Source organism: Limulus polyphemus, unplaced genomic scaffold (genome assembly GCF_000517525.1).
Source record: "Limulus polyphemus unplaced genomic scaffold, Limulus_polyphemus-2.1.2 Scaffold534, whole genome shotgun sequence".
Classification (NCBI taxonomy): domain Eukaryota; kingdom Metazoa; phylum Arthropoda; class Merostomata; order Xiphosura; family Limulidae; genus Limulus; species Limulus polyphemus.
In genome coordinates, this window is record NW_013666144.1 from 288,264 (window position 1) to 298,945 (window position 10,682).

Sequence of the window (10,682 nt, forward strand, 5' to 3'; positions counted from 1 at the left end):
ATATCATTTTGGATGTTAAGATTACACATGATCTACTACATTCTAGAAACTTACCTGTTGATGTAAATCCACTTTATATTTTTATAATGGAATTCCCAGATCACACGTGCTTATGATATGGAACTAAAGTAAAATATAAAGTTCATACTCCTCATGTTATCTCAGTTTGTAATAGCTTCATATTCGGTGCTCTCTACCTGGTTATACTGTTCACCATATGGACAACACTTATTGTTCAAATAAAATGCTTTAGTTCCTCATTAAATGGGATGTTTCTTTCTTACTAATAATACTGACAATTTAACTCTTGGGATTTACAAACTAATTTCATTACTGGTTCATTTCAAGTCACTCTGTTTTGTTCATTAGCCTTTATGGTATTTTTAGAGACGTTGAGTTTTTGCCATGCTAATGAAGCTGACACTTATTTAATTATTTGTGGATATTTAAATGCACGTCGTTCCCTGTGAGAATGTGACTACATAGATTCCAGCGGTCGAGTGGTTCAATCTTTCTTAAACAATTAACATCTTGTTGGTTTTTTTTCAAGGATGTAACATAAGAAGCAATTTATATGCTGAGCTGGCTTGCATAATCTGTCGTCCCTGTTTATAAATGAAAAGCTTCCCTTTTATTCTAAGGCTTTGTTCATCATTGGCCTTTATCAACGTTTTAACTAATTTGAGTGAACGGCTAGATTAAACTTACCTATACCGTGCTTTAACTCATTTCATTTATTCGATGCTCTTAAGTTTGCACATTTTTTCGGATGTAACGTTTCTTACAATAACAACAAATACTTTGGTAAACTACATTCGATGTTTTCATTTGGAGACACGATCTTTATGTCTGAAGAAATATTTCAGACACCATCCTGGCTTAAAAATACATCCTGTTTTACTCGCAGACGAAGTAAGTCTTTTTAACATACAAAGTATATTCACCAATGCATGGTAAACTTATAAAACTGAACATTTCAGAAACTTGTACATTTATAATTTTGTAAGTATTAGGTTTGAATTCTATATTAATATAACAGGAAACCATTACTGCATAAAAATTATGTATATATAATCGTTTGGTGTAACCAAACTGTTCATGCGAAAATTCATAGATGCTTTAGATTTTATACACAAAATGAGCAAAAACCTACTCAAATTTATCTCAAAAAAGATGGTTTTTGAATTTCGCGCAAAGTTAAACGAGGGCTATCTGCGTTAGCCATCTCTAAGTTGGGCTACTCTTTTTACCAACGAATAGTACGATTGATCGTCACATTATAACGCTCCCACGGCTAAAAGAACGAGACGGTTTAGCGACGGAGATTCGAACTCTGGACTCGCACATTATCAGACGATCGCCCTATCCAACAGGCTATGTTAGCCCCTCCCCCTCCACACACAATAAAAAAGGGAATCCTAAATAACCGCGACTGTAAATATTTCTCAAATCGGTCAAGAGATGGGGATATGAGCTAAACATTTCTACTTAAAAAAAAAATTAGAGCTATTCTATGAGCCGCTATGCCGCGGCTAAAAATGGTGATATATAACTTGTAAGATTAAAATACAGTCAAATGAATATTTGTAAGGTAAGCTTTACATTCAAAGTTACCATCACGATTATGAACTAATGTGTCTAAAATGTTGGTTTTGCTAATGTTCAATAGTAAACTTAATAATATCATGTTTGCTATTTAAATACTTCAAAACTACGAAACATGACCTCAGTCCTTGAAAATTGTAAAAGTGACGTCCACTTTATATTTTTATTTTTCTCTCATGAAAACATTGATGGTTGAAAAATGCCTATAGTCTTTAAAACCATTATACGGACTCTGTATTATCTTTTTTTTTCTATCTACACTGCAAACTTCTCGCCAATGGAAGCCATGGGAGTTACTATTACAGATAGGTCCACATGTTTTGATATTATTGATATATATAACACATGTATAAAGTTAGTTTTTACATTCTAGTCTCTATTATTCACAATATCAATAGTACCTTTCTAATCTGTAGGGATTTCAATGTTTATAACCCAATGACCGTACCTTGTCATATCTATCTCATTGATTGAATCTTGAGGATCATTGGTTAGATTTTTATAATGATCGAAATCCCACTCATTTGATCCCATCTACCGACAGACTTCTTGTTCTAGATTAAGCTTTTGTCTTTAGTTACTTGGATGGCAAATGCACATGGCGAGCAGTAGCCAATATCTTTGGTACTAAATATTTCCCTAATACCAATCTGGTCTTACTTGATTATTATAAATTATGTTACACCAAGGAGTCTTGTGGCTTAACAAGGATGTCTTGTATCCCAACCACCCTTAACCAAAGAAAACAAAATCACAAAACCCAGCCCTAATTCCCCAAATTGTCATCAAACCTTGTCTTTAGTTCCTCTAAAGCTGCAGCCTCTGCTACGCTATATGGAAATTTATTCCACATAATTACCATCATATTATAAAAATAAAACTGCCTCAGCTGGCTATTTGTCTAACCTTTCCAAATCATAAACCTATTACCGCTTGTCCACTGCTCTTAGAATTCGCCATAAAAATTACATTGTATCAGTCTTAATAATCCTTAATAATTAAATTAGATAACTCTTAACCATCTTCATTTTTTACGAGAGAACATGTTGGGAAACATCAACATATCTTCATTTGACACCCCTTCCACCTTTGATATCAACCTAGTAACTCTCTCTTGAACCCTTCCAACAAATCAATCTTCCTAAGATAATAGGACCAAACCTTGACACAGTACTCCAAATTAGGTTTAACTAGTAACTTATAGAATCTAACCCATGGCCTTTTTAGGCTTATATCCTTTTCATTATCAACATAATTAAGCGGATTCCCATATGAATTATATGAGCAATTTGTACGATAACAACTTCCATGCATAAATGTATACCTATCATAACTAAATAGCATGTGTTTGTCCTACAAATCAACCACTCTATAAGTTTTCTGTGAAGTCATATAACCTCGTCATTACTAATCAGATCTAAGAGTTTTATAACATCAGAAATGTAATTAATATCTCAACTGTTCACTTATCAAACCAATTAATAAAGTGAAGAATAGCAATGTTCTCCCATATATATATATGGATAAAGACAGACTCTTTTTCCACAGACCACCAGTGGGTCCCTACCATGATTATGAATACACCCCAACAGTCCCAGTACGGATTCCTCCTAAAGCATACCATTCTTAACACTAAGCTAATTAGACTGGACTCAATTTTATAACAATCTTTTTTTTTTTCTCCTACTGAGTAAACTTTCCATCAATTTAACCAAATCTTCTATCCTGACTGAAGAAAAAATTGTCAATAATTTTTCATATAACACTTTACCAAAAGCTTTCTAAAACTCAACTAAACAAAATATATTTTTTCTCTTTCATCATCTTAAAAAATTAGTAGATCAAAAGAGAGCAATTTTCTCCTTGTAAAGCCATGTTGGTAGTCTGACAAAATAGTTAAATTTATTAAATGATCTGCAAATAACATTAATGTAACACTCTAAACCTTTGCCACCATATAAAATTCCCAATTCCTATAAAAAACTGCAGTAGCATTTGATACACTCCATATTCACACATCTACCTACTATCGAAATACCTGCCAAAAACGAAAGCAAGTGGCTCAGAAATATTTTCTAAACTCTAGAGTAAATAATATCCTGATCAGGAAGCTTATTTCCTTGCAAATTCGTGTTGTTTTTGTTTTTTAGCATGCTGTTGGTTAAAACTAATATATCCTCCAAATAAATTCTCAAGTTCATGAATACAAAGAACAATCTCCTTGGTAAGAACTCATAATAAATATCATTTCAAAGCTAAGCAAGTTCGCCAACAAAACCTCTATCCCTACCATCCAGAGTCCAGTTCCCTTTTTTATATTGTATTTACCTTTAATATACCTAAATAAATCGCTACTGTTAATTCTATCATTTCTTATCAACTTTTTTATAAACTGTTTTTGACATTCTAATTTTATTTTTCATCAAATCCCACTCTTTACTGTAATTCTTGAATATTCCACTTTGCCTACAGATTAACTGTCCTGAACTTATATTGTTTATCCCTCTTTTACTTAAGCGACTTCATTGTTAGTGTTTCCTAAACTAACTGGTAGAATATATCCTACTGAGGTACATTTGCCTTGTCTTCTGCTGTCCCTGAGGCTCACATTTCTAATTTTTGTGAGGTGACAGCATAGTTCAAACTTCTAAATTGTTTTATGTTTTTGTAATGAAATTTTGATTTTAACCGCCCATTTCCTTACCTTTCATTGCTTATTATCATTTGATTCAACATTTCAGTCAATAGAATTGAAATAATTACTAGCTTTTTTGTTCTAAGTTCAAATGTTAAATTCATACTCAAAAGCAGGCGAGTTGGAGAAACTTTTGTAAAATTATGACACTGATACTCTTTTATTGCCATTTCACTCAAAGAGAGACAAATTCAACTTAGTTTCAGTTCCTTATTCCTACATTGTCTTCAATGTATTCAAGTGTTGCACAGGTCATCTGTATTGGTGCTATGAAGCTCATCCCTTTTTCTACTTTACAGATTTAACTTCTATACCCCTCTCTATCTTCCTCGCCATTTCGTCCTAAGCTTCTTTGGCTTTTTCTTCATGCATAGTCTGGTATCTGATTCATTCTTTTCTATCATTGATGCTAGGATACATTACCTGTTCTCTTTATTTGAAACAACCATTTAGCTTCAGTAACTATGGCTCCCATAGATAAAGCCGAAACTATTGTTGTTTTTAGACTTCTTATTGCCTAGCTGTTTTTGCATTTTCATTGTTAAAACTCCCTCACAATGCCAAACTTAAATCCATCAACCTTCAGTTCCATTCAATTATTGATGGTCAGTTACATATTTAAACAAATGGTTCTTATGGCCCAAGATATTTTGCTTTTTCGGTAGTTCAAGTCTCCTGGATTACTCAAAAATTTTATCTGCTGAGTTATATGTGCTCCAACTATAGGCTGAATTGTATTTGGAAGGTATTATTAACCATCTTGGCTTATTCTTTCCCATGCTCTCAGTAGCTAGCTTCAAAGTCTTAACATCATGTCATTGATGTTTCATCTTGTTCTTGTTTGAGAACGTCACTTCCTGCTCCTTCAACTGAATCATTATAGTTGTGATGCAAGATTTCTCTTACATACTGGGCACATAGAAGTATTTGGAAATAAATGTACTGTTTGACTTTCCAAATAGACTTCGAAAGATATGACACAATGTTTTGTTTTTTCATGTTTTACTCTTTCATCTTACTCTGGCTTTTGGCATTGACCTTTGTGTTTGTTGGTTTTCTCTTTTTAGAATATGCCAAACTTTGTTTACTAAAGCTAAAGTACGATTTGTTGTCGATCTCTTTCTAGATGGTCATGACATCCCAAGTTCATTCATTCATGTTCTCTTGCTGTCAAATGCCATTAAGTGCAAGGGACATCTCTGTATTGAAAATTCTAAATCCTCGATGTGAACAAATCTTAATGATGTGTACGAACATTTTGCTTTAGACAGGGCTTTTACGTACATTTTCCAAAATCAATCAATTTTTGGGTGACACACACGACCATGAATTTCAAGCAATATCAAAATGTAGTTCTGATACTTGCCATGTCACCATGAATTTATTTAGGCTGTAGGCGTCATGTGATTTGATGATTTGCATTTTCAAAATAATTTTAATACAATACTGTGTCGTTTGTTTGTCCTATTTTATCTGTCTGGTTGTGTTCTGTTGGCACCAATTTGTTTCATGCTTAGGGACGTTTATAATAGGCTTAGTTCTCTGACCTTCTTGATGAGACAGAGTGTGAATGTTACTCCTTCTGAATAATTGGAATTCAATTACTCTGTCATTTGGTTGAAGAATTAGTGGTGCTTTATCTATAAACCACAACTAGGGTGGTGAGCAAAATTATGAAAATATTTGTTTAACTAAACTCTCATAAGCAAATCTTCTTAGTTTGAGACAAAGTGTGAAGCATCTTAAGCTACACAAAATGTAATGGTGCTTATGCAATTAGTCTAATCAGCTGAACGAAGCTGAAACCGTAAAAATTGTTTAATGTTTTACAGCCCTTGCAGAGATGCAGCTATTAGGAGAGGCCACATAGGCTAATGGTAAGACGTGAGCTCATAAATTATTGACTAATGGGGATGTGAATGACTTAGATATAATGGGATATCCCAGAAATATCTAAGCTGGTGAATTGGATGAAGAACTAGTTAGTCAGGAGTACTTAGTTCTTGTTATAAAGCATCTGCTGTCGAAGTTTGAAAGGATCCCATTTGATACTTGGAGTACTGCAAAGACCATTAATGCAGCCAAATTACAATCATTGTAGTACTTGATTATATTTTATTGTATGTCCTTATATAGTTATCCCATCACAGAGTTATATCAGAGCCAATTATCAATTTGTTAGGTTTTTCTTTTCCAAAAGATGCTAAGGGTATATTTGTAATCAGGCTCATTGCACAACCTATGATGTTGATCAATGAGGAGGGTTTGAGTAGCACACTAGATGCACAGTAACATGTGAAATTGTATGTCTGAATGCAGTGAAAAAAACCTCTACAGGAGAAGCCAAAAACTTGTAGCTACAATTAGCAAAAGTTCCATCTCAAAATCAAACATCTTATCCTTCTTGACCAAACTGCATCTCATCGTGTTTGAACCCGAAAACTAAAAAGTTAATTAATCCAGATGGACTTCTTTCTACTAGTAGAGAATGGGAAGTTTAACTTAAGTCTTGTGACATTTATTGTCAAGGTGATTAATGGTTATGCACACACTTCCAAATATTCTGAACAAATTAACATTGTCTCCCAAGTTCACTTAAACATCTTCATTTTACTGATATGGGGATGTACATTATTTTCTAATTTCGTGATGTCTTCAAATTCTGCAATGGAATGTTCTTGGCCTTTCGGCCTATAATTCTGAGTTGAAACCTTCATTGGTTACGAATATACCTCATATTTATTGTATATGTGAATATTGATTCATCATAAATGTTTTTATAACTTCCCTGATTATGTCACTTACAGGAAATATTTACCTAATCACGTAGATTTGATCTTTCTTTTTCCAGTCCAGAAATGTGACTTAACAATTTCCATTAATTACGTTTTCCTTTTAAATGCTCTGGATATTAAAAACAACTTCCAATCAAATCAAGTTAACTTTTAGAGTGAAAGTAAAGTCAATCTGGCAATCAGTACAGCTAATTGAATATGATTTTCTTACATTTCAACATATAAAGATTAAAATGCTTTGTTTCGCTAGTTAAATATTATTGATGTTGACGAAACTGTTGATTGTAATCCCAGTTATATATCACGAGTTGACCAGCTCAGGAGAATTAAGTTAGTCCTAAATACATTTTCTAATTTCACTCATGAAGTCTTATTACAACGATTACTTCTTTTAGTTCCTTTTTTATTCTTTGAAACTGTAGCCAAGTGATTATTGTGCCTGGACTGATAATTTGATTCATTACCACAAACAAAATTGTAGTCATTTTAATATTTCTAGTACTTGCTGAAATTGTATTTCACCTTTTAACCTCTTCACAATGTCTTGACTGCCTCAAAAGTTTTGTTCATAGGTTCCATAGGAAATGCAGTAAACTCGTAACTCTTCACTTCTACTGCATATTGACGTCTATTCAAACACTTATCTTAAAATCACATACAGCCATAAAGAATATATTTTCCTAAAGGAAACTGGTATGTAAACCTTCAAGCTGCTCAGTAGAAATAAATGTGTTTATATTTCAATACAGACACTCTTCTTTCATGTATCTGGGATAGTTTCAATAGTTTATGCATGTGAAAGACACACATATAATGCTGCTTGGGTTCATGAAGACAACCTCATGATTTTCCCATTTTATTTGACTCGTATGTGAACCTACACTGCAGCCCAGCAGAGTTATGATGATAGGCATCTCTAGGGAAGACTCTTCTATTCCAATCAACAATAATTTCACATCGGCTGTAATTCAAATAACTCTCTACCAATGTGGAATTTGTTATGCCGTGCTTCAACATCTGAGTTTTTTTTTTCTAAACTTTCTATTGACTGTGAGTAATGGCGGCTAGAAAATAGTAACTTGTCCAATGTTTAAAATTGTAACAGTTTCTAATTCCAATGATTTTTCACACTTTCAGCCCAGTATCCCATTTCCTTACTCCCATGTATTATAATTACTTTTCAAAGCATGATTAATCCCATTGGATTATTCAGACTGCTCTACAGGAATATGTATGTATCAATTTTTTCCGACAGGAGATTGCAAATTTTGTCTTTCCTGGTGCTATGTTTGATACTGTTTGGACTGATTGAGCAGGCTGCTTGCTACCTTCCGTTATTGTGGGATTATTCTGGATCAGAAGCATCTTTAGGCACTTACAAGTTTCGGAGCTCGGGCCCAAAGGCGTGGCAATTTTTGGCATTTCAGTATGATATCGATCATGGGAGGGTGCACTTACAGGAAATTAGGTAGAGCATCAAACTAGTTTTCATTATGCTCACCTAAAATGGAAGGTGAAGCAGTTAGATACAATCTAATTTAGAATGCATAAGATCATGATATAAAATTATAGGTAGATCAATATGCGCCTTATGATGGACTTGTGACAGCACAAAGACACTGGAGTATTTATGGCAGCTAGTCATTAATTCCAAAATGTGTGTACGTCAAATTTAAGTTTACTATCCAGGGGCGTCGTTAGGCTGTGGCACAAGGGGCCCGTGCCCCCATTATACTTGACAGTGCCTCGAATCCCCAGTTAGTGTGTTGAAAATAAGAATAGAAAAAGAAAGGTAGATCATAGTGAAAGACAGAGAAGAATGAGTGAATGACAATAGTATCTTGGTTGACACTTTTTGATTTGAGTCTCAGACCTGCCAATAACAGAATACAGCTGAATGAATTAATGGTTGAATTTGTTTAACAACCAAAGGGACGAGTAAGAAAAAGTGAAAAATAAGTTCATAGAGAACTTAGAGAATATCACTGAGGAGTATAGCTAAAACATACAAGGAGAAAACTAACAATAGTTTCCAGCATCCTTTGCACTCTGGAGAGTTTTCAAAAGGTAACTACTTCTTCTATAAGCCATGACAACGGATATCAGTCTTAAAAATATTTATATACTCAGAGAAAAAGTTGGATTTAATCATCAACTAAATGAAGCAGGACGACAAATGATGAGAGAAAAAACCAAGTTGTAAAAGCGATAGAAAAGTGGGAGGACTTTACGCCAGTGATAAAAATTATAATGGATCTGCATCTGAGAAACTGGTAAATAGTAATGCCTTCTTGATTCTGTATGGAATAGTTAAACTTTCCTTAAGAGAATACTTTCCATGGTGATATGCTATTCATTAGAACTTCAAATCACCATATGTTCTTCCTTCTCTCTTTATTTTTGTAATCTAGCAGTATCATTCTATTCCTATATTTTTACCAAGGTTGAGGTTATTCAAGATAATTCTTACTTGCCTGTCTTTAACTTGTTATTTTGCTAGTGATTTTATTATGTAACTTATTTGTATTGTCCAGCAGTAACTGATAACCCCCCTTTTTACGATTCATCTTGAATATATACGCTGCCAAAAATGTATCATTCATTTATAAAGTCACGTGTCTTCCCATATTCTTGATCATTCTCAGATATAACTTGGTGCAGTGATTCTCTCCATTAGGACGTCTATCGCTACCAATATGTGTAGTTTTGTGGTATGGAATACAAAATCGGCTCAACAAACCCCAGTCATCAGAAAGAAAGAATGAGCACGCGTATAACATACCGTGTAAATGGTTTGGAAGTTTATTTCTATACATGGCCAGGTCGGTAGGGAGCTTGACTCGCAAACGAATCCCCGTTACTCCAAACATGCTCGCCCTTTCAGCCGTGGGGGCATTATAATATGACGGTCAATCCCACTATTCGTTGGTAAAAGAGTAACCCAAGAGTTGGCGGTGGGGGTGATGACTAGATGCCTTCCCTCCAGTCTTACACTGCTAAATTAGGGACGACTAACGGAGATAGCACTCGTGTAGCTTTGCGCGAAATAAAAAAACAAACAAACATCATTTCTATAGTTTGGAATTTTGAGAAATAAGTCTATCTTTTATCCCTTGGGTAGTAGTACTGTTATCCAAGATATCTTCTGTTTTATTATATTATTCTTATAGGTACGTGACAATTTTAGGAGCCGGAATGGTAACACCAGGGAATATGAAGTAGCCGTTATAATCTGTTGTATTTTTATTTTTCACAATTCAGTTTCTTTACGATCAGGTAGCACAATTGATAGAGATGAGTGACTGCACACTAAAACTCGAGTACTCCCGTTGTACAGTTTTAAATGTGAAAGAATTGGTATATAAGGCTAATATTCGTCAATAATAGAATTTAAGTACAATTTTGACGTAGAAAATCTGTAATAAATGTACTTAATTAACTAGGATATTTCAAAAAGAAATAAAAACTTGCAATGGGTTTTTTACAATTTTGTTCACAAGATGAGGTAATAATACAATTTCTGTAGGAAGAACATTTGTTGAAGTCGAACAAGAAAATGTTAGCCGATTAAAGGATTTAACGTTAAA